Source organism: Chanodichthys erythropterus, chromosome 22, assembly GCF_024489055.1.
Source record: "Chanodichthys erythropterus isolate Z2021 chromosome 22, ASM2448905v1, whole genome shotgun sequence".
Taxonomy (NCBI): Eukaryota; Metazoa; Chordata; class Actinopteri; order Cypriniformes; family Xenocyprididae; genus Chanodichthys; species Chanodichthys erythropterus.
Window position 1 is genome coordinate 31,755,737 of NC_090242.1, and position 18,370 is coordinate 31,774,106.

The following is an 18,370-nucleotide window of genomic DNA, read 5'->3' on the forward strand; positions in this document are numbered from 1 at the left end:
TGATTTTATTTACTTTTTTTTTTTTTTAATCATTGTTCAAATTCACTGCTTTTTTCAGAGTCTTTGGTGCTGCACCCTTTCCCCTAGACAGGGCTCTGGTCAAACACCGTATGCACCTGCACCAGCAGCTCCCTCTTGTGGGCTTGAGTTAAACATGCAGGTATCATCTTCTGTCACCCTCTTCACATCTAGATGGGGAACAAGCATAAATGTACAAATAATTTACTAACATAACAAACTACATCCCACCACCCATTCTTCAAACCGCTTGTCTTATCACAAAACCTGGACAGAAAGCCAGTCCATCACAGACAAACTACATAATAATACAAAAATGCAACAAATTCCATTAGTAAATATTGGACTGCTAAACTAATGACGTATAGATATTAGTTTTGGGTCATTTCAGGTCATACCTACTGAAAATTACCTATTGAAAATTACCATGAAAAGTGTTGAGCCTTTTCCTCATAAATGCAATACATGTTGATTTACAGATTTAATTACTATTAAATTATTACTTTTTAATAAATAAATAAAAAATCTCAGATTACCTGTGGCAGTTGTTTTCACCAGTTCAAATGACTGAATAGAGTAAAAAAAATATAATAAGCATATTTGGCGTGCTGTCCAGTGGGATCGAGGGCTCCAAGCTTGGAATTTATCCCAAACCCAGAGTCCATTATCTCTCCAGCCGAGAGTGAGGAATGGGGTGGTGGAGGGATGCAGAAAACTGTCGAGGGAACTATAGGTGAGTCGGCTCTCATCTGTGTGTATATACCTCCACTCGAGCTGATTAGATAGACTGTTTGAACGCACTCCTCCTTAACTTTATAAAACAGAATTTGTCGCTTGAATTCTACATTCACTTGAGACGCAGACATGTTGAGGCTGACAATTAGAGCATATATGGAAACATGATACCTCATTCAACAATATTTTTATGATTAAATTGCTGACAGAGACTCCTCCCCATCAGCCAATCACTGTGTGCATAGTTAGTTTGTCTCAGCAGCTTTGTGGATAAGTTTTAAGAGAAAACTCTTAGCTAAAAACTTTTACTATTAGGAGAACTCAGAAAGATAAAATGTTTTGTGAATACGGCCCCAGATTTCCAGTCACTCACAGAAATAACTGAGAAAGATGTAAATATTTTCTTACACCAGTTTATCTCACTCTTTTTAAAACATTACATTATAAAGTTTCTTTAATTCTTTATTACACTCTAAGAAGAAAAGGTTCAAAAATGAACCTTTTGAGGTTCCTGGCGATTGCAACTGTGGGGGAACCTTAAAGGTTCATTTTTGAACCTTTTTAAAAAGGTTCTAATTGGAACCTTCACTTAAAGGTGCATTAAAGCCCCATTAAGGTTCCATTTTGAACCTTTTCCTTTTAGATAGCAATAACATATATTAATAATAATTATTAAAATATAATATAAATTATACATTAACTATATGTCTTATATATAACTTGTATAACTATATCTTAATCCCATTTCAAAACACTGAATACAGAACACAATGATTGTCTATAAAATGTTTAATACATAAATATAAAATGTGAGCACAGGCACCAATGGACAGAGAAAAAAGGAATATTGTTTTTTATAATTCAAATAAATAAATAAATAAACAATCAAATAAATAAATTAATTCATTCATTAATCTATACATTTCCATCAACTTTTAACAGAATGTAGCTGAATATCTATCATTTTTATATTATTAAATTTTTCATTTATATATAATTTTTAAGATAATGTTTAAACAGGACATTAAACAGGACATTTTTATTTTTCAAATAATGTTAGAGTGTTTCTCGGCTTTGAAGCATATTCAAGGTTGAAGATGAAGTACATTGTCATTAGAATAACATGGTCATATGACCTGGTCATATCGTCTACTTCACAGACCTTCTCCCCTTGCATCATTATTTCTAAAACAGACTGCATCCAAGTGTAACCCGTGCGGCTCGCTTATGCCCAGCGTGATGTGCGGCCAGCGACACCGGGTATTAAAACTTGGTCTGCGTTGTTACGTTGTGTGGATGCAGAAACAGACACGGGACAGCAAGCAGTCGATTCACTGGATCTTTTTACTGAGTAAAAGAGAAAAATAAGCAGCCTCAGACTGAGTGGCCCTTATAACACTCTCTTCCATCGAATCACATTTCAAAAGGGCGGAAGAAAACATGAACATAAGGAAAATAATATAGAAAACATACCTGTTTAACAGAGACAAATAAGCAGCCTCAGATCGAGTGGCCCTTATAACACTCTATAAAACAAATATGGTGCGCCTCCATTACCATGTGCTGGTCTCACATAAAGACAGAAATATATCTCAAAGAATGTAAAATATCAAAAATAATCCCAATGATAGATAAAACAGTACTTTACATATACATATTGGGTTGAAATAAAGATATAAAAGATATAATTAACATTAGGATTAAATAAAATTAACAGGATGACAAAAGAAACCTACCTCTTCCATCGAATCACATTTCAAAAGGGAAGAGGAGGAGACAGGACAGGAAATTAGGTCATACTGTGACCTCGCATCACTTAAAGGAGAAGCGCACCTTTAGATCAGGTATCATAAAACGTATATGAACAATTTTGTGTGAATTATAACAATATTTACTAGTATACTTTGTATACCTGTTACACAAGGCACCATTTACAGTATATACAGCACAGGGTTGGGTGTACGTGGTTCCTAAACAAGAAGAGAATAATGTTATATTCAGTATAACATGTATGTATTCAATATAAACGTATTAAATGATACATAATTTCCATTATTATTTGCTTTTAAGTCACAATTTGAAACACAATTTTACTCACAACTGAGGGGACATTAAGGGCTGGATATAATGATAATATTTCCTTTGTGGAGTGATGTTTCATATAGTCTGTCCTCTCACTCTTTGTCCGTGTCATTTAGTCCTCTAAAAGGATTTGGTGATCTCCAAGCATTTGGTTTTCATTTTATCCAAGTGGATCCCAATGCTGTAATCATCTTCTCCTGAATAAATCTACCCACAAAAATATGTCTGCTATTCTTAAAAAACTTAAGTTGATTCTGTCTGGGACACTTACCCCAACTGCCCTTGACCTCTTTTGATACACATCTTGGTCAGACAGATTGTCCATCTAAAAAAACAAAAGAAATATATTATTAAGCAAGTGTGTAATTTTAGAGAATGGTGGAGAGTAAAAACAGTTCTCTATATTTCCAGGTCTCCAACAAGCGAACAATTCAACAAGGTGTGCTCAGCCATTGTTACAAAATACCAGTGCCCGGTTGCATAAAGCACCTTAAGTGTAATTTTCCCATAAGATCGCCCTTATGTTTCCCTTAAACTTAACGGTTATTTTCTGCAACACCCTTAAGTGTTACTTAAGGGTTTCTTTAGGCGAAACATCATAAACCCTAAGAATATCCCTTAAGTAATCCTTTTAAAAACGATGTGTTGCATAAAGCCCCTTAACTGTCATTTCCCTAAGTATAACATAAGGTTTGGAAAACTTCACCTTTTTCCCCAAGTGTTACAAGGAGTGAGCAGGTTCAATCCAAGTATTCTAACAAGACACGATCGACTGCTTTATATGATGAACAAATTGTAATTTAGGTGTTTATTCACATAAACATTGATGGAATTACATACGTATTTATATCTCTTATGGTCAACGGATGCGGAAATGTGTGCATCACGTGCAAGAACAAATCTCATTGGTTCTTGTGTTTGCGCGCACATTCAAGCTTCCAAAACAGCCTTATTCAGTCTTTCAATGAATGGACATAAATGATGAGAGAATATTAAAAATATCTTTATTTGTTATCCAAAGATGAATGAATGTCTTATGGGTTTGCAATGACATGAGTGTGAGTGAATGACGGCAGAAATCCCAATTTTAGTATTAACAAATAACGTGTCCATGGCAACAGCAGAATTTTATAATGGCAAAACCTGGATTGCTGTCGTGAAACACTTAACGGTTTCTTTTACCTAAGAAAACAGGTATTATACAACACCCTTAAGTCATTCCCTTAGTTAAGGAGAAATCACACCTTACAGTATTAGTTCACTTTCCATTTAAATTTTCCTGATAATTTACTCTCCTCCATGTCATCCAAGATGTTCATGTATTTCTTTCTTCAGTTGAAAAGACATGAAGGTTTTTGATGAAAACATTCCAGGATTATTCTCCTTATAGTGGACTTCACTGGACCCCAAATGGTTGAAGGTCAAAATTACAGTTTCAGTGCAGCTTCAAAGAGCTTTAAATGATACCAGATGAGGAATAAGGGTCTTATCTAGCGAAACGATCGGTCATTTTCTAATTTGTTTTTAAAATGTATATGCTTTTATATAAACAAATGATCTCCTTCAAATGGTTCTGCCACTTCCGTATTCTTCAAACAGCATACCCTATACGTCCTTCGCCTTCCCTATTCAACTTATGGAACGAATGCAGCACCAGTTCCGTTTTTTCCGTAAGTAGAATAGGGAAGGCGTAGGACATACAGCATAAGCTTTTTGAAGAATACGGAAGTGCGGTTTTGCCGGAACCACTTGAAGGAGATCATTTGTTTATAAAAAAGCATATACATTTGATTTTTTAGAAAATGACCAATCTTTTTGCTAGATAAGACCCTTATTCCTCATCTGGTATCATTTAAAGCTCTTTGAAGCTGCACTGAAACTAATTAATTTTGACCCACAACCGTTTGGGGTCCACCTAAGTCCACTATAAGGAGAAAAATCCTGGAATGTTTTCATCAAAAACCTTAATTTCTTTTCGACTGAAAGAAAGACATGAACATCTTGGATGACATGGGGGTGAGTAAATTATCAGGAAAATTTTATTTGAAAGTGGACTAATTTAAGATATTTTGTTGAAATCCGATGGCTCAGTGAGGCCTGCATAGCCAGCAATGACACTTCCTCTCTCAAGATCCATTAATGTACTAAAAACATATTTAAATCAGTTCATGTGAGTACAGTGGTTCAATATTAATATTATAAAGCCACGAGAATATTTTTGGTGTGCCAGAAAAACAAAATAAGGACTTAAATAGTGATGATGAGTGTGTCGAATCAGCAGTTTGGTGGTTTGACGCGCAATCCGAATCATGATTCGACACGCTGATTCATAACGCTCTGAAGCTTAAAGGGGGGTATAATGCTATATTCTGACTTATTTACACTGTTAAAGGGTTGGATTCTCATGCTCAACATGGCCAAAGTTTCAAAACACGAGTTGGACGAATGACGGAGTACTGTATTTCTGTGCCAAAAATACTACACCAGCTTCCTGCAGCAGTGTTTTGAATTTGGCCATCACTAAATAAGTTGTTATTTAGTTTTTTTTGGCACACCAAAAATATTCTCGTCACTTTATAATATTAATATTGAACCACTGTACTCACATGAACTGATTTAAATATGTTTTTAGTACATTAATGGATCTTGAGAGAGGAAATGTCATTGCTGGCTATGAAGCCATCGGATTTCAACTAAAATATCTTAATTTGCATTTCGAAGATTAATGAAGGTGTTACAGGTGTAGAACGGCATGAGGGTCAGTAATAAATGAACTAACCCTTTAAGGTGCTTTATGCAACCGGGCACAGTTCTTAAGAGACAAGACTGGAAGAGTGTATGTAAGAACATGTCAAAGAGCCCTTCAGTTTATATATATTAGCTATGTAAGTGAAAAGGTGTTATTTCATTTGGCATACTTACATCTACAATACTTGCCATATTTTTAGTGTCACAAGTCCTTGGACCCTTGGTAAAATAACCCATTTCCTTACTTTGCTAAACCTGCTACGAATTTAATTTAGTCTTTCAATACCAGCCAAATGTGATCTTTCTTGAATTAGTTTTTAAGCATCTCATGCCATGTGTCACTTACCTGGTTCCTTACCTGTTCGTCTCATAATTGAGATCCCTCACCTTCATCATCCTTTGTCTTCAGTCCAGACCAATCCGCTCACCATCATCTACAAATACAAAGAGACTGTTATCATCCAGCTGATTTCATTCAACCTGTCATCATTCAATCTACTAACCTGTTTATTCTCCCCATCTCTGCCACCTGCAATAATAAACCTTTGTGAACTGTATTACGTTGTCTCCTTCTGTCCGTGACACCATGACTCCTTTAAAAATAATATTATTTAAAATACTATAAAAGGCTGGGCTATGTTATAATGCAGGGCTCTTTGACACGTTCTTAAATACACTCTTCCAGTCTTGTCACTTAAGACTGGTTTTTGGTAACCAGGGCTAAACTAACCTTGTTGTATTGTTTGCTTGCTTTACCTGAAATTAAAGAGAGGCAATTTTACCCTCCATCTTTCTTTAAAATTATGCACTTACCTGTACTTCACTGTGGGAATTAAGATATATATGTGCACATCTGATCAAACAGATTATTTTTTAACTCCATTTGCTTTGTGATAAAAAAAAAAAAAGTAATAAATACATTTTATAAAGAAAAAAAATCTCCACTCTCCTTAAGTTTTTTTGTATTGCTAGTGGGGTAGCTGATAAATTTCTGGTCACCCTGTTTGAGCAATACGTTGTGTTGAGATTGATCCATGTGAAATACCAAATCAAGTCCTACAGAAACAAAAAACTGCAGAGAGGTGCATGTTATAATGGTACTACTAACAGCTCAGTAATTTGTAATGATAGCAATATAGTTTAGCTAAAAGTATGTGGAAACCTAACCATCACACCTATACAAGTTGATGGGCATCCCATTCCAAAACGGGAATGCAATATAAGTTTAAAGCAATGTAAGTTGTTTTGGATAACAGTGTCAACTAAATACATACATGTGAGAAAATGCTAGTCACTGAATTCTTCAGTACAACCTATTAAGTAATTAAAAAATGTTAATAATAATTAATAGAGGTGTCCACATACTTTTTTAAAACTTTAAGAGTAGATGTAATAAACTTACACATGAATGGTGTTTGTGGTCTTGGTAGGCATCTCAGTCTTTAGGTTTTCTTCTAATCTTATGAATTTAACTTGATCCTTCAATTTAGGGAATATTTTAGGTATCATAGTTTTCAGTTAGGTTCATTCAAGTGTCTGCATCAATTCCATTGTCTGTTAAAACAACAGGATTCAATAGTAGAATGTCATATCTGCTTAACTGTGAAAATGTCTGTTTTGCTGCAATAGGGAAGTTAAACAGAGTGTGCATTTTTGTGAGATAAACCTTGAAATGTAGGGATGATCACCTGGAAACTGTTGCCATCAACCAGTCAGCCACATGGATTTTCCAGTGAATCAGCTCTGAGCTCATTCTTGCCTCTATATGCAGAGAAATATTGCAATTTAGAAAACAATGCGTTATAAAATATGAATAAAAATAAACTTTTCATTTTTTACTAAATTCTCTCTCTCTCTCTCTGTGTGTGTGCGCAAACACACGCGCACACACAGTAAGGATAAAAAACGGCAAAATATCTTGAAATAGTACATGTGGAAAAGGTGTAGTAAGTGGTACACCCGGAATTATTTCTCCAGGCCGTTAAATTGACAATATTGTGGCCGCATTAACACGACGTGTCTGCTTAGGCCCGTCGTCATTTATTCATTATCACACACCTTAAAGTTATTATGACATTAAATAGGTGTTTCATAACTTTTCAAAAAGTTAATAGTTTATTTGAGACGTTATGTTGTCTTACCTCAGATTTTTGTGTCGTTCCGCTCAGTCCCACTCGGTCCCGCTGCTGCCGCTTCAAAATTTGTAACGGTTTTTTCCACGTGACCACTGACATCATTGCGCGAGAGAGACTTGTGGAGATTCAGTGCATTGCGTTGCGTACCAAAGCCCAGATACAGAAAACATTTAAAGCATTTTCAAGGATTTGCTTATTCATGCTTACAGTTTTTTCCAATTGCTAACACACTAAAATGACATGCACAGCACAATTATTTAAACTGACACACAGAGAGCAAAACTTCTTCTCAAGTCTCCAAAAGTCTAAACACCTTTTCTGTTTTACACACATTTTGCATTTCAAAATAGCACTTTTTAAATTCACTAAATACAGTTCTCTGCATAAGACACAACAATCTGACATAAAGTCACATGTTTGCCATTTCAAAACACTGCCATTCAAAATGACACTACATGAGCTAATTGGCCAATTACATGTGCCACCTGGCCAAACACCTCAGTGGTTAATTGTTAACACTTCAATCAGGATGTAAGCACTATGAAAAGACCACAGGTGAGAACCTTTTTTTTTAGAACAACAATGGAAGACATTGCAGAGAGAGGAAGAGGAAGAGGAAGAGGGAGGTTGAGAATAAGAGGGGGAGGAAGAGTGAGAGGTAGGGGTAGAGCAGGTAGAGGAGTTCATGGCCAAAGAAGACAAACACTTTCAAATGAAATCAGAGCAACCTTAGTAGATCATGTCATCAACCATGGGTTGACAATGCGTGAGGCTGGACAGAGAGTGCAGCCAAACTTGAGCCGTTTTACTGTCGCCTCTGTCATCCGGACCTTTAGACTGGAGAACAGGTATGTAACCAAAATTTCATGTAGTACACATGTAGTATACCCCATGTCATAGTGTATCAGTTGGGTGACACCTGTTTACTTAGTGTATGACATCAGCCATTCATGAACTGTACAAGTTTCCTGTACAATGTACTCTACTGTGGGGGAAAATATTTAGGCTGCATTGTCCAAGCCCTATATATATTTTTATTTTATTTTTTCTAAAGGACTGAGAGACGACACCATGGTGGAGGAAGGGGCCAAATGTTCACCGGGGTACAGGAAGCTGCCATTGTAAACTTGGTTTTGGAAAATAATGAAATCAGATTACGAGAAATTCAAAGCCACATCATCCAAGACAACACCTTATTCAACAACATTCAACGAGTTAGTCTGTCCACATTGGCTCGCATTCTCAAGCGAAACCAAATCAGAATGAAACAACTTTATAAGGTGCCGTTTGAGAGAAACTCTCAAAGAAACAGAGTTCAGACGAGCATATGTGGATGTAAGTACTATATTGACTGCAGTACACTACACACAACATTGTTTCCCAGTGTACTGGATAACACCATATTGAGTGATTTTTGTTCTTTGTTTTCAGGGAGTACTGGAAATGGATGCTCATGCAATCCCACATGAGTTCATCTTTATAGATGAGGCTGGGTTCAACCTAGCAAAGACCAGAAGAAGAGGGAGAAACCTCATTGGCCACAGAGCCATTATAGATGTTCCTGGCCAACGTGGTGGGAACATCACAATGTGTGCTGCCATCTCCAATATGCATGGTGTCCTCCACCGTCATGCCAAACTTGGACCATACAACACAGCCCATATTCTCACATTTCTGGACAGACTTCACAACATTCTCATACCACCAGAGCGTATGAATGATGCAGACCATCAAAGAAACCGGTACGTTGTAGTATGGGACAACGTGAGCTTTCATCGTGCAGCCCCAGCCCAAAACTGGTTTGCTGACCACCCAACATTTCTCGTGCAATACCTCCCACCATACTCACCATTTCTGAACCCCATAGAAGAATTCTTTTCGGCATGGCGGTGGAAGGTATACGACCGGCAGCCCTTTGTGCGCATGCCTCTTGTGCAGGCCATGGAAGAGGCATGTGATGAGATTGATGTGGGTGCAATTCAGGGATGGATAAGGCACTCAAGGCGCTTCTTCCCTCGATGTCTGGCAAGGGAAGATATTGCCTGTGATGTTGACGAGGCGTTGTGGCCAGACCCGGCTGTGCGGCAAGATGCTGCCTAATTATTTTTCTTGCCTTTTTTTGTTTTTTGTTTTTTTTACAGTAATATATCTTTTTTCAGAAATTTTCTTTTTCAGTTTACTTTTTTTGTAAGAATATTTTTGTTCAGTCCCATGTAAATATATCTGCTGTGCTTATGTTGTACTGACTTGTTTACTGTAGTGAAGGAAAAAAAATAAAAATGTTGCAACAGCATGTGTGTGTATCTGCAAATATTTCTGTGCATGTGAACAATCTGATACATATTTTAGTATTATGGCAAAGCATACTAAAGATGGGGGTGCTTTTCATTATGCCCAACAGTGTGTAGGTGGTTAGGCAAAAATCTGGTAATATGAATGAAGTGTGTGCCATTTCATGCAAAAGTTTGATTTTGATAATGCTCTGTGTAGTTTTGGTTGCAGTGCTTCATTTTGCAGGATATATGAGGTATTTTGCAGTTTGGGTGTGTGGTTTTGTGAATTGTGTTAAGTGTTTTGATAAAACCAGACTAGTTTGAAAAATTGTGTGTTAGCAATTGGAAAAAACTGTAAAAACGAAACAATATTAATAATCTCGTTTACTTTGAGTGAAAATAATGTACTTTTGAATTGCTAGTTATTTGTCAGTATTCTTATTTTGTAAAAACATTTAGGCACAAGCAATCTCAGCACATAAATGATTAACAACAGCTGTAGTAAAAGCAATAGTAGTAGTAGTAGTAGTAGTAATGATGATAATAATAATAAACTAAATAAAGAAAAAAATAATCTTCCTGATGAAACCTTACACAATACAATTATGAAATGTTTTCTAAAACATGAGCTAATAACAAAGTAGATAAAGTTGGAACAGAAGGAGAGATGAAACATAAAATAAATTGCCTGTGCATCACACTTTACTCATGATTTTTGCTCTAAAACTGCATAGTGTCCTTTTCAATTGGGGAATATTTATACGGTTGTCTAAGCGGAAGATATTGAACACAGTCTATTTTTAGGGCTAAGAATTTCACGTCACCTCTCCATTTAACATTGAACAGCTTCTTGTCCATTTATGAATGTAAAACTGAATTTTTATTCTTGGTCTTCTTAGTTTATGCTTTAAAAATGGACAAAAAACATGGTGTCTTTCAATGTTATGATGCAATTTATAGAAATGTGCGGGGAGGTCCGGGGTACAGATGAAACACTGTATCGACTGTACACTCCAATCATATTAGAAAAGGTTCATAAACGAACCTTAACTACACACAGGTTCTAATATGAACCCTGTTACCACAACAAAGGTTCTAAAAAGAACTTCCAAATAACCATTTTACCTGTAAGTTCAACTTTGAACCTTTTTGATAGTTAGAAGTTCATATTTGCACTGTAAAGTTCTTTATTGAACTCCAAAGGTTCGACCTCTTCTAAGAGTGTACATTCTATAATAACTTTTATTTTATGCATAATGTATACATCTGTTAGTGCTGATGCAGTATTTTGTTTAATCGTTTAAAAAAATACATACTTTCAGTTCCTTAAGAACAGCAGAGCAACAAACAAACTTTATTCAGTAAATTAAATCAATTATGTCTCATATTCAGTTTTTGTGCTGATCTTCACTGCAGTACTGTTATGATGATCTCAAGCACAAAGTTGCAACTTTAATTTTACTGAGATAAAAACCAGCTCTCTCAGATCATTATTTCAAGTCATTTTGATTCGATTGGGCTCAAGAAGGCATTAGAGATGATGTTGCTCTATGAATGTTTGTCACACCTCACAAAGCGTGTTATTTCTCAGGACACATATTTCCTTTACATTTGTCAGGTTTGGTCTATGTGTGTGTGTGTGTGTGTGTGTGTGAGTGTGTGTGAGTGTCACCGAGTAAGAAAATAAATATATTATTATATATAATAATATTATATATATATAATCTTGTAATTCTCTCTGGACAAATGTCTTTTTAAAGGCTTAATGTCTTAAATGTAAATGTGAGCAGTTGTGGATTATAATCATATTGTTTCTAAACATTATAAAGCTTTGATTGGTTCACCCTAAAACACATTTTCATGATTTGTAGATACATGTGTTTCCAAATGAAAAACACATTTCACATACTCTTACTCATCTTAAAGTACCTGTTTTTCTGTGTATGAAAGAAATGTTTATGTTTTGATTCTCTTATGTATAATTATTTGCCTATAAAGACGATCTGCTTATAATGATGATGCAGTATATTTGTTCGTTTATTAAAATGCATATTTTTGAGTTCCTCAAATCATGATACAAAGAACAGCAGAACAACAAAAGCTTTATTCAGTGAACTACAGTAATGCATCAGAATGTGTCTCATATTCGCTGATCTTCACTGTAGAATCTGAAGTCTTGAATCAGGGCTGCGTTCAGCCCCGACAAAACGTTTTTTAAACGGAAACGGTGGTGCGTTGAACACCCTGTTCTGATGACGCAGGAGTTGCAACTATGGCAGCTGAGAAGGCCATTCTTTGTGTTCTTTTTAAATAATTTTCGGAGCCTGCAGTCGGTATAAATACGTGTTTAATACTACAAAATACACTTGATGTTACAGTCACTGCCCTTGTCATCCAGAATAAAACAGAACATCCAAAATCGAGTGAAGGCATTTGTGGAAACTTCTAATTATTGTGATCTTGCCTTGCATTTCAGCATGAAAAGACAAACATTTCAGGTGAAGGATAATCCACTTCTTACCTCCGAAACTGTGTTGATCTATTATTTTTATTGTTTGAATTAGGCTTATCATTATTGCTGATCACTGTTGTTGTGCTATGATATTGTAATATTTACCATTATATAATCAGAGGAATATAGAATAGTTTATGAAAGTGTCACTTCACAATACAACAGCAAAATATATAAGTATAGTATTTTTCTGTTACATTAATACACATTGTGCGAGCTGTCTCTTTAATACCGCGTGGTTTATATGCATCTTGCCGCTGATTGGGCTGACATTTCTGACACACCCACCAAACAAGAGAAAACGTATCTCAAACCTGTTGCACACCGTTGCACACCGTTTCCAGGAAACATGTCGTTCAACCCGGAAAACGTAGCAAAACGTTGCGCACCGGTTTGAGCTTGAACGTGCCCCTGAACTCACTGAAACAGGAAGTAGAAGAGCAGAGGAGAGACGAGCAGGAGGAAGCTTCCCTTAAACACTCCATCTAATCAAGATGATAAAGAAAATTTGTGTTATACTACTACTACTACTACTAATAATAATAATAATAATAATCATAAATTAAAATGGCATGTTCATGATCAATTTCGTCACAATTTTCTAAAACAATAAAACCTCTTCACACTATTCTGCTTTACACTATTCTTACTCTTGAAATTTGATATTGTGCTCCTTAGGAACAATCACTTGTTTTTGAATTATTATAATAGGCGTTATCTAAAAAGGCAACTGCTAGATGAACATAGTATGTAAATGTTCATTAACAAATACCTGCTGCATTGCAGAGGTCAGTGTCACAGCAGTGGTACTTTAAACCTGGCAGCTGTTCGGTTTTACATTGAGCCACACACTGTTTAGATGTGGCAATCTCCTTAATGGAACCTGCAAAAAGGACAAACTTCCTAAATAATAGGGTAAAGAAACAATTTCAGAAATCATGTTCCTCTTACAATAGACAAATAATTGCAAATATGTTATGAGATTAACATATAATTCTACTTCATATCATCACTTTCAGTAAAATATGACAGTAAATTTCTACATCACACTGAACTTACCATCTGATTGTTCCACTGTACGGCTTTCACATTTAGATTCTCCATCTAGACATGTCTCCACTATTGGTTTACAGTAACCTGTCGTTGATGCACGGTCAGATTGGCACGAGTAACACTTGAGAGAATATCCTTAAAGACAGAGAGAGACATTCAGTGATCTCTGTGTACCAAATAATACATTCAATACTTGCTGTTTGTTGTACCTCCAGTGAGAAAAATGAAAAGAAGAACGACAGACTCGCAGATCCATCGTGTGTCAGGAACAGAATGAAATCACAATGTTTCCGTTCCTTTTATGTCTGTTTAGAAAGGGGTGGGTTCAACGAGGAAACTTTGTGAAGTCCTACACACACTTGACACACTCAGACACACACAGAAAATGTTTTCCATTCCACAATAATGATCAGTTTTTAATAAGGGATTACAGTAATCTAAGTGAATGATTTTAAAAGAAAGTAGAAAAAAAAAAAAGGTTGCAGTGCTGTTCTAGCTGGTTTCTGTTCTGACATTGCTGTTCTGGCTGATTAATAGACATTTCTGATTTCTATATGGTTGATAGATGTGGACGCTCAATAATGTACATCATGTGTGTCTGTTTCTGTAGTTAATGCTTGAACTTTTCTCTTCCACAACAATTAATGAGCAGTTAATAATGTAGCAGGACTGGATAAGGAGAATACATGTTGAAATTGTGTTTTTAGAAAGAACACCTGTTATTGTTTAGAGCTGTTATGTTTGACATCTTGAATAGTTGTGTTAGATTTGTGGTTACCATTGTGCTGAAGAGTTCAGCGTGTGGTTAGGACACGGGTGGCTTCATGATGGTTTATACTAAATTAACTATAAGTGAAACGATGCACTAATGCAGGTGAAAGGTATTACATTTCCATGTTAAGTTATGTTTATTATACTAGCAGTTCATTTTATTTGAAATAGATGAGATTACATTTTCAGGGCCATAACTCAGTTATGCTGAAATTAGTTACCTTTTTTTTTTTTTTTTTTTTTACAAAATGTTTCATTTTTTTCTGTGAATTATCGCTTTAATATGAGGCCTTGTCAGCAGATGATTAACAATATTCAATTCACATGTGATTGGTCATAATATTTTGACTTATCAGTGTATATTATAGGTTAAAATAACATCTTTGTGATCTGTAACTGTGAACAGGAAAATCCTGACATTGAATGCAAATATTGTATTAAAAACTAACCATTTCTTTATTTTTAATGATCATATTTGATCACATTTTTCATAAATTACATTTTGTGTTACTGCAGTACTCCTGCAGTCTTTCAAAGCACAAGAAACAAGGTGATATTTTATTTCATTAAACATCCAGTACACTTTTCAGTTCATCACATCAGAACACCAAAGACAGTACAGAGAAAACACAAGCTCTATATTCAGTACAGTGTGTCTGATTGTAGGATGAAGAGCTGCTGGATTCAGTGCAGCAGGAAGTAGGAGAGCAGAGAACAGCAGAGGAACAGGAAGCTCTGGGAGACACTCTGAGCACCGTTACACAGGTTCCCATCACAACATGTGATAACCTCAACTCTACTAACTCCTGTTGTGGCATCACAAACAGATTTAGAAGCACAACCTTTTACAACCCTCAACTCACCTTTAAAAGTCCCTGATGTAAAGAAAGAAAACAAATATCGATTGAGCTAGCAATAAGTGTATCAAATGTTTAATATGAATGATGGAGAGACAAAAATAACTTTAATCTTCTTCTTCCTTGAGCAGATTCTCACCTGTTGCAGTATAGTGATCTTCAGTTCCTGAACAGCTCAATATGTTTGTGTAGTTCTGTCCATCACAAGAGTAACATAAGTGATGCCGCTGCCTATTTATTAGTTAAAGGTGCCCTAGAATCAGAATTTGAATTTTCCTCGGCATAGTTGAATAACAAGAGTTCAGTACATGGAAAAGACATACATTGAGTTTCAAACCCCATTGTTTCCTCCTTCTTATGTAAATCTCATTTGTTTAAAAGACTTCCGGAAAACACTCGGATCTCAACATAACACCGACTGTTACGTAACAGTCGGGATCATTAATATGTATGACCCCAATATTTGCATAATGCCAGCCCATTCGACGCATTAGACAAGGAAAGGCAGTATTAACGGCTGGATCTGTGCACAGACGAGGTAAGCAAGCAAGAACAACAGCGAAAAATGGCAGATGGAGCAATAATAACTGACATGATCCATGATATCATTATATTTTTAGTGATATTTGTAAATTGTCTTTCTAAATGTTTCATTAGCCTGTTGCTAATGTACTGTTAAATGTGGTTAAAGTTACCATCCTTTATTACTGTATTCACGGAGACGAGAGTCGTTGCTATTTTCATTTTTAAACACTTGCAGTCTGTATAATGCATAAACACAACTTCATTCTTTATAAATCTCTCCAACAGTGTGTAATGTTAGCTTTAGCCACAGAGCATAGCCTCAAACTCATAGAGAATCAAACGTAACCATCTACATAAATACTTTACTCACATAATTCGAAGCATGCATACAGCATGCATGACGAACACCTTTAATTTAATTTAAAACAGATAGCTCTCTACCAGAAGAAGGTCACTGGAGTAAAGCCTCAGTGATGTTGGTTCTCTGACATCTATTGGAAAACCTTAGAAGAATGAAGCTGTTGCTCCCTATTGACACTCGTGGTTTTGAATTCATTTAAGCATTGCTATATCCATTTTGTTGCTACAGAGATTTTTGAGAGAACATAAAGGTAACACTTATAGTTTATCTAAACTTAACTACTTCTTTAATAACTATTAGTAACAAAGTCCCTTTAAGACCAAGTTTAAGATTAAGTGTTATTCACTGTTAGACCTTGCCAGGCTTTATTACATTAAAATACTGGCAACACTGTTGCCAGTAACTTACTGTTGATTGTACAGTTATTTACTGTAATCTACAGTATGTTACTGTAAAGATACCATGCACTAAATTAAAACTCGTGTTACCTCATTTCATTTGCAGAAATCAGCTGCCTCAAATCGTCCGATATATAGATTTGAATCTACAATGAGACGCCAAAAAAAACTTTAACAAATAAATAAATATTATCTGATTACCTGTGCCAGTGGTTTTCATGAGTTCACACTGACAAATGATTGAATAGAGTAATTAATATATATATATATATATATATATATATATATATATATATGTGTGTGTGTGTATGTAGCGCCCCCTACACTCTTAGGATTTACCACGCCCAAGTTCTGTTAGGGTGGAGCACGGGGTTCTGGAAATATGTCTCTCGACAAGTTTATAAATTATTACACACCTCTGATATTAATAATATTTATAAGCTAAGAATTAATTTCCTGTTTATGTAACTAGTAGATGCTGTAAAAAAAAAAAAAAAAAGACTTATAATACAGGTAAGTATGGTTAAATACAACAAACTACAATGTTTTATTATCACAGAAAGTAATTCAATAAATAGTCAAGATGTCAATAAATATGTCAATAAATAGATTAAATAAAATAAGATCATAAATAAATAAATAGTTCACTAGATAAACCAATAAATCAGTATCTGCAGATGACTGATCAGGGGCCGTATCCACAAAACATCTTAAGGCTAAAATAGCTCCTAACTTGCCGATTTAGGAGAAACTCTTTTAAAAATAATGGGTGTGTCAGTCCTAATTTTAGGAGTCCTAAATTTTTGCTCTAAGAGTATTTCACAAAGCATTTTAGCGCTAAAACTAGCTCCTAAATCTGTGAAATGTTAGGAGTATTCAAGAGGACTCCTAAGTCACTAAGACCAAATCACAAACAGTCCTAATCCACCCAAAGACACTGAACACCACTGAGGGAATAGCAATAGAGCCTTAGGTGCTGAACCTTTTCTTCATAAATGCAATACATTTTGATTTATAGATTTGAATCTACGATGAGATGCCAAAAAAAATCTTTAACAAATAAATAGATATTGTCTGATTACCTGTGGCAGTGGTTTTCATGAGTTCACACTTACAAATGATTCAATAGAGTAATATATATATATATATATAGTTTATATATATAGTTTGTTTATATATATATATATATATATATATATATATATATATATATATATATATATATATATATATATAAACTATATATACTAGTTATCTGTATATACTAGTTTAATTAGTGACACTTAGCCTACATTTTAAAACCTTTATGGCAACAATATGGCACCATTTTATTTTGACTATGGCAACATTTGAATTTTAAAACCTTTTAATATGGAAACATGACACCTCATTCTACAATATTTCTATGATTAAATCGCTGACTCCTCCCCCATCAGCCAATCATTGTGTTGATACTCCATAGCAACGAGGTCAACCCCGCCCTTACTCTTAGCTTAAGACTTCAGTCTATTCCTTAGTAAAAGTTTGTCTCAGCAGCTTTGTGAATAGGTTTTAAGAGAAAACTCTTAGCTAAGAACTTTTACTGCTACTTAGGAGAACTCCTAAGTGGTAAGATAAAATGTTTTGTGAATACAGCCCCAGGTGTTCATCAGTGTCTGAATTCACTCACTTCTTTTCATTCACTCTGTCAAATGTACTATATTAGTGAACCAATGAAGGGAATAGTGAATGAGGGTATAGGGTGTGATTTAGAACACAGCCTCAGAGTGTCGACTTTGAGCGATGTTAACTCACAGTATATTCCTGTGGGTTATTTTCTTGAAGACGACAAATATTACCCAGAATGCATTGTTTTCTACAGTATATTACTGTTTTAATGGAAAATGGTTTGTTACTGTCAGA

General features: G+C 35.2%; 2 long non-coding RNA genes across 5 annotated transcripts; both read right to left on the reverse strand.

The window, feature by feature from the left end:
- Window positions 1-1,266: 1,266 nt before the first annotated feature.
- LOC137012634 (uncharacterized) lies at window positions 1,267-7,888 on the reverse strand. 4 transcript variants are annotated; one of them, XR_010893588.1, is made up of 8 exons: window positions 7,725-7,888; window positions 7,272-7,344; window positions 6,986-7,137; window positions 3,107-3,160; window positions 2,666-3,016; window positions 2,490-2,568; window positions 2,227-2,279; window positions 1,267-2,100 (listed from the first exon to the last, which is right to left on the reverse strand). It is a non-coding gene; the product is annotated as an uncharacterized lncRNA (long non-coding RNA). The 4 variants fall into 4 exon arrangements; XR_010893587.1 differs by having other exon boundaries at window positions 2,666-2,723; window positions 2,852-3,160; XR_010893586.1 differs by having other exon boundaries at window positions 2,666-3,160.
- A 4,995-nt stretch (window positions 7,889-12,883) lies between these two features.
- LOC137012811 (uncharacterized) lies at window positions 12,884-13,798 on the reverse strand. Its single transcript, XR_010893614.1, has 3 exons — window positions 13,563-13,798; window positions 13,276-13,386; window positions 12,884-12,988 (listed from the first exon to the last, which is right to left on the reverse strand). It is a non-coding gene; the product is annotated as an uncharacterized lncRNA (long non-coding RNA).
- Window positions 13,799-18,370: the final 4,572 nt, after the last annotated feature.